A 6,208-nucleotide genomic window follows, 5' to 3' on the forward strand; every position below is an offset into this window, starting at 1 on the left:
CAGCTCTGCTGCCTCCCGGGACAGACAGCCAGCTCTGCTGCCCCTGCTCAGGACCTGCACGCGTGGCTGGGACAGCACAGAGCTGACCCCACAGGGGTTTGGTTCCGAGACTCCCAAATGGAGCTGTTGGGAGGTTCTGTGTTGGCACCTGGAGCCTGTCTGGGATGCTGTGCTGCTGCTGGTGCTGGTGCTGTTGCTCTCTCTCTGCTCTTACAGTTTGATGCTGTTGAGGAGTGGGAGGCTGTGGGGATGGTGCCAGAGGCAGGTAAAGGACTCGTTGGGGTGGATCTTGCAGAATGACTCCAGTCCTGCCTCGCTCTGCCCTGGGCAGAGCTGAAAGCAAGGCCTGCAGTCCCCTCTGTCCTCCTGGGGGTTTTCCAGCTCCCTGTGGCTCCTCTCCCCTCCTGCCATAGCCAGGGCAGGTTTTCCCTGCACAGCTGGGTGAGCGCTGGCGTGGGGGCCTGGCACGGTGCAGCATCGATCCAGGATTGAGTGACTGGCATTTCTAGACGCACAACACGCCCACGGCAGGGGCTGTTTGGTGCTGGCACTGAAAGGGCAGACCTGGGAGTGGAAATCCTGTGAAATGCATCTTTTCCTTGAAGGTGAGTAAAGATGAGTCACTGGGTGCAAGTGGTGTCTCCTTACAGTAAATGATTTTCACTATTGATGAAGTTAAACCCTCAATATTTTATGTTCAGTGTGAGGCTGTTTGGGTCAGTGAGGGGGGAGTTTGCTCAAGGTGCCATTGCTGCTTCTCGTGGTACAAAATGCACATGGAAGTTTGTTCCCTCTTTCAGTCCTAAGTGTGGGAGAGCACAGGAAGGAAAAGTCACCGTGCCTCAAACGGGGGCAGCTGTTGGCAAAACCTCCCTCGGGTGATGTGGATGGGCTGGGCTGGGCAGGGCAGGCACTGCTGGCACCAACCTTCCAGCAGCTCCTTTCTGCTGCCTGTGCAGAGCCTGATTTTACCTGGAAGTCTTCATTTCCTTGTAGGAAATTTCCTGGCCAGTGTCAGTTCAAAGCTGCCTCTGGCTGTGGGGTGTGTTTGACACTCCTGGCCTGGGGCCCTTGTGCCACTGGGCCCTGGGAGGGCTTTGGGGAGAAGTGAGGAAAATTTCCTTTATCTAGAAATAAACTCCAATACCTACAAAGAATTGGCAGCACTGGGAATGCTTTTGTCCCTAAATCTCAGGAACGTTTTGGGCAGTGACACAGGTGTCCCTGGGTGGTGTAAAGTGTGTGCTCTAGGGTCTCGTATTCCACTACCCCTTGCAATCCTCGGTATCTATAGCATGAGTGGCCTTAGTGAGTTTGTTGAAGTGCACATTTTTTTTTTTTCTTCTCAGAAGTAAATTTTAAGATGAAAAAGATATATACTATATAAATATATAGAGATATTTAGAAACTTGGTTTGTGGTGCACAAGTTCAGTGTTGGATCGCTAATACTCGTCGCAGGTACCATATGTGTAACTTTTCTTTTCTGTATATTCCTTTCTGGGAAGCAATGTTGCCATGGTAACTACAACTTTACAATTTCTTTACTACTTAATGATGTGAATGAATTCTACATTTTATTGAATATTACCAGGTTCAGTACTATTTTTATACTTTATTGAACTACAGGGGATTTTAATTTAATAGCATTTAAAAAAAAAATGTTGCTTGAACTGTATAACTGTATAAATTGAACTACTTACACAAACCCACCTCTAAACCAGAATCTCCACCTGTAGTGCCACATTCATTTATATAAAAGTATCTTGCTCATTACTAGACCTCGCAGCCCCCTCTCCCTGTCGTGTCAGGACGAAGGTTTCGTACCCCACTTCTCCCCGCCATCCTTTGTGCCCACGGAGCCATCCTATGTTTGTAACCAGCATTGTGATATTCTGTAACTGTATTGCTCAAATGAAATATTGACCTAATAAATAGAGTGTTCCCGCAGCCTGGAGTATCTGCAGTGAATTGGTTCCAGCTCCCCACAGAGGCTGTGCCAGGGCAAGGTGAAATCCCTGCCTTTGGGGGTCAGTCCTTGTGGATGGGGCTTGTGGAATTTGGACAATGGGAGGGGAGAGCCCATGGTCTTTCCAAGATGTGGATCCTTCCTTACTTCTTGGTCTTTTTTTTTTCCCCCTAAAGTAGCCATGGGAATGCAGATTCTCTCCTGCAAGTGTGTGCTGGCAGCACCAAAGCGTCTCGTGTGTGTGTCTGAGCACAGAGTGGGTTAAAAAGCAGCATTTCTGGGGGGGTTTATTTTTAAACCATCAGGTTTGTGTCATTTGAGTGACCTGCAGCTCCCCAGCTGTGCGTGGTGCTCAGGCAGGGACCTCCCCTCGTCTCACAGGGCTGAGAGTCCCATTTTGAAAGGCAGAATGCCCTGAACACTCCCCTGGCTCTGAGAGCCCAGGTCAGGCTGGGGGCTGGGACCACGAGGGTGACCCCGGAGCCCCTGGGGCTGTGGCAGTGCCAGCTCTGCTCCCACAGCCTGAACTCTATGAATGGAAATGGATATCCCTGGGTGGCTGTGTGCTCCTGCAGCTTTCTCAATTCTTCCCCTTTTCCTCAGGGAAATGACAAGTGGGGAGTGCTGGATCCACACTGCCAAGAACAAGCCAACAGCTGGAGACTCCAAAATAAATCTGTTTGCTGATGTGACAGAAGAATTAACAGCAGCAACCCTGAAACTTCTGCCTGAAAGGAAAACTGATGTATGAATGAGGCTGTTCTGCTGATTTTTGAGGGGAGCAAGTCCTGCTGCCTCTGCCATCTTCTAAAATCCAGCAGCAGGAAAGGCAATCCCTGTCACACTGCATCCTGTAGTTTATTCCAAAGATCTTCTGATCCTACAGGAACCCTCAAAGATGAAATCTTTCCTCTGCCCACGTCACCTGGTCAGGAAACTGAGGTTATTTCTGGCAGAGCTCAGTTTTCCTTGAGAGCTTTCCTGTCACTTCTAAGTCACCTCAAGTCCTACTGGAAAAATTGTGGGACAATCCAAGTCCTGAGCAGCCTTTAATCATGCTCAGGTCCCTGTTAAACCAGTGTGACACTTTGAGGGCAGACAGAGTTTTCCTACAGCAGCCACAGGCACTGCTCATTGGGTTTACCTTTAGCTGGAGGAATTATTCTGTTATCCAGAGAAAATTCCTCATGATCCAGATCTGTACCACACAAGTGTCTGCTCTGCTGCCCTGGGAGGGTGAGACACAACATCCTCCCACTGCCTCTCAAGGTCAGGGCTGTGTCCAGGGCCAGCCCAGCCCAAGTTTGGGGATGGAAGACATATTTAAAAAGGAAATCTGTTGTCCTGATTCTAAGAATGGTCCCCCAACGGAGAGGTTTTCGTGCTTGGGTTCAGAGCTGAAGGCAGTAACTGAGCTCCCACCCAGCTGTCCCATTCCAGCACGTGGGAGTGAAGGGTCTTTGGGGTTTTTACTGGTCAGACTGAAAGATTTCTGGGCCAAATTATTGATATTTCTGACGTTTCCTTAAAGCCTGGATTGAACCATACATCAAATGTGGCCAACCCCAAATCCCAGCCAGAGTCATTCAGAATCCCAGAACCATTCAGGTTGGAAAAGACCTTTGGGATGATCAAGCCCAATGGTGATCCAGCCCTGCCAAGTCCCTGGGAGAGGAGTTTCTGCCCCAGCAAGGAAAGGAGCAAGCTGCTGCTTCCTCCAAAAGCTGCTCTTCCCATGACTGGGGTTTATACAAGAGGAATGAGTACTGAAGGTAGGTCTGGTACTTCCAGAGCCTTAACCCAGTCCTGGTGTTGATGGACAACTCTTAGGGATTTCCAGGATCATCATAAATAAGATCCCATAGCTTAAAATAACAGATTTTTTTTTTTTTTGGCTGGGCTGGAGCTCGTTGCTATGACGCTGCAAGTATTGCAGGACTTGGTTTTGGGGAACCATGGAGACAGGCTGGATTCCCTGCTTTTGTTCAGGTGAGGATGCTGTACTGATGAATTTCCATTGACCCCTGCTGTTGTCTTGGAACCTTAAAAACCCCTAAAAGGAACTGGAAGGCAGAACTGATCCTGGTGAGCCCCGTCTGTCCCCTGGGGGTTTGACTGGGCAGCTTCTGTTCCTGGCTGCATGCCACAGAAACCTCGGCACCAGGAGAGCAGGGAGCAGCAGGAGCTGCAGGCTGCTGTGACAGCCCCAGGCTCTGGGCAGGGAGCAATCCCAGCCCCTCGGGATGTTCCTCGCGTTTCAATTGCACTGATTCGGGCCGTTTCACACGGCGTGTCTCTGGTGCCTTTCCCTCCGCAGGAATTGGCTGGCTGGTGTTTTCCCCAGCCCTGCGGGGAGCAGCCAGGCGGGGGAGGATCGCGAAGCCGGCAGGGCACTGAGGGACTCCTACTCAGCCTCCCGGATCACGTTGTCTGGCAGCTCTTGCGTTTTGACTTTTAATTTACCAATTTAGATGTGAAGCGCTCCCTCCGAGCTGTTACAGACCAGATTGGACATTTCAAAGGTAAAGAGAGAGACACTGGGGAGAAAAGAGACGAGAAACGAGCTGGTTCTGAGTGCCTGAGTACTCCCACAGAACACCTGGCTGTGTTTTAGCAGCTTGAAAATAGGTTTAAGACAAATCCTCCTTCCCGGGCAGCCTGTGGCACCTGTTTGTGGCAGAGCCGGTGCTGTCAGCAGCTGCCTCTCCCGTCCCTGTGTCATTCCACCTTCGGGGTGTGCAGGGACCGGGAGGCACGAACACCCCTGCTACAGGTCGGGCCGCATTTTTGGAGGAAGACAAACGTATGGCTGGGCTGGGGTGGCCCCAGAGCAAACCACAGCTATGTTGGAGCATCCAGATTGCAAGGTGGGGACGCCCTAAATTACCAGCAGCTGACAACAAAGCGATGGCTCATTCCTCACTCCCTCCCCGGCTGGAGGAGCTGCTCCAGCCGCTGTTTTCCCCGTTCCCATGTCTGGGACAGCAGCTCAACCCGCCCAGCTCCTCCAGCACTGATCACATCTTCACCTGCTCATCCTTCTGTAAAAACTGCAGGTGTAAGGGCTGTGTGTGAGCAGGACAATGTTCACCCCGCTCGGTGGCAGTGTGACAGTGGCTGCGTGAGTGCCTCACCTGTCCCTGCTGGGCGGTGACTTTGCAGGTGTTGGAGGTGAGAGTTCTCTTTGACCCGGCTGTTCCTGAAGGTACAACTGGTTTAAAGCTGCTTCAGAGTCTTCCTTGTGAGTTCTGGAACTGACTCGGTTTTCTGAAGGACGGTGGAATTGCTTCAACGAAAAAAAAGGAACATAAAGCCACTTCTAGAGGTGTTTATGTCAACGAGCACCGCAGGTTGACTCACGCTTGGGCAATAACTCTTGCTAAACCTCGCCCCCTTGGGCCGGCAGCAGCTCTGAGCTGAGGGATGGCTGCTCCATCCTCACTTGTGCTGTTTGTCCCTGCAGGGGCTCCATGCCGGTGTGGCAGATCCAGCCGTGTCCCCGCGCTGTCCCCGCTCCCCGGGTGCCGCTGTGCCCGTGTGAAATGCGGGGATCGCCTCCGGCCGGGCGCTGCCGCTGGATGTCACTGTCGCCGTGTGTGCTGTGCGCTCCCTGCGCATCCCTTGGGCAATCCTGATGCCAGAGGTCCCGCTGCTTGCATTTTTATTTTTTTAACCGCACACTTTCAGGGTGTCGGAGAGCCCAGGAGCCTGGTTTCTTTCTCAGGGCCAGACGTGAGGTTGATTCCTGCAGCTTTCAGTCACTTACAGGAGCCAGGAGAGGGCAGAGGATTCTCTGCTCTAGCTCGAAGCTGAGAATTGCATCTGGGATTTTCACCGAGTGTAAAAACAGAGCTGGGACCAGTGCTTAAATACAGATGCGTGTGGCTTTTTTGTTTATTAGTTAAATTATGAAATTCTATTAATACGGATTTAAATTTTTAATTAAAAAAAGCCTAGAACCCCAAATGCTGAGCAAAGGCGATGTAGATGCCTCATTTTAGTTAACTGATGAGCAAGGCTGGTGGATGGCTGCCCACTGGCCTCTCTCCTTAACAAAACCCCCCAAATTATCAAATTACCGTGCTGACAACCTCAATCCCTTAAAATTAAATATTGATTCTGTATTTTTCTGTTGACTCATCCGAATCAGGAGGCGTTTCCAAGCCATTTATTTCTGCTGCTCGGAGCGTGCTGGTGCCCCCCGGAGCCGCAGCCTGTTTGTGCTCGAGCAGAGAGTCGCA

Source organism: Parus major, chromosome 19, assembly GCF_001522545.3.
Source record: "Parus major isolate Abel chromosome 19, Parus_major1.1, whole genome shotgun sequence".
NCBI classification, from domain to species: Eukaryota; Metazoa; Chordata; class Aves; order Passeriformes; family Paridae; genus Parus; species Parus major.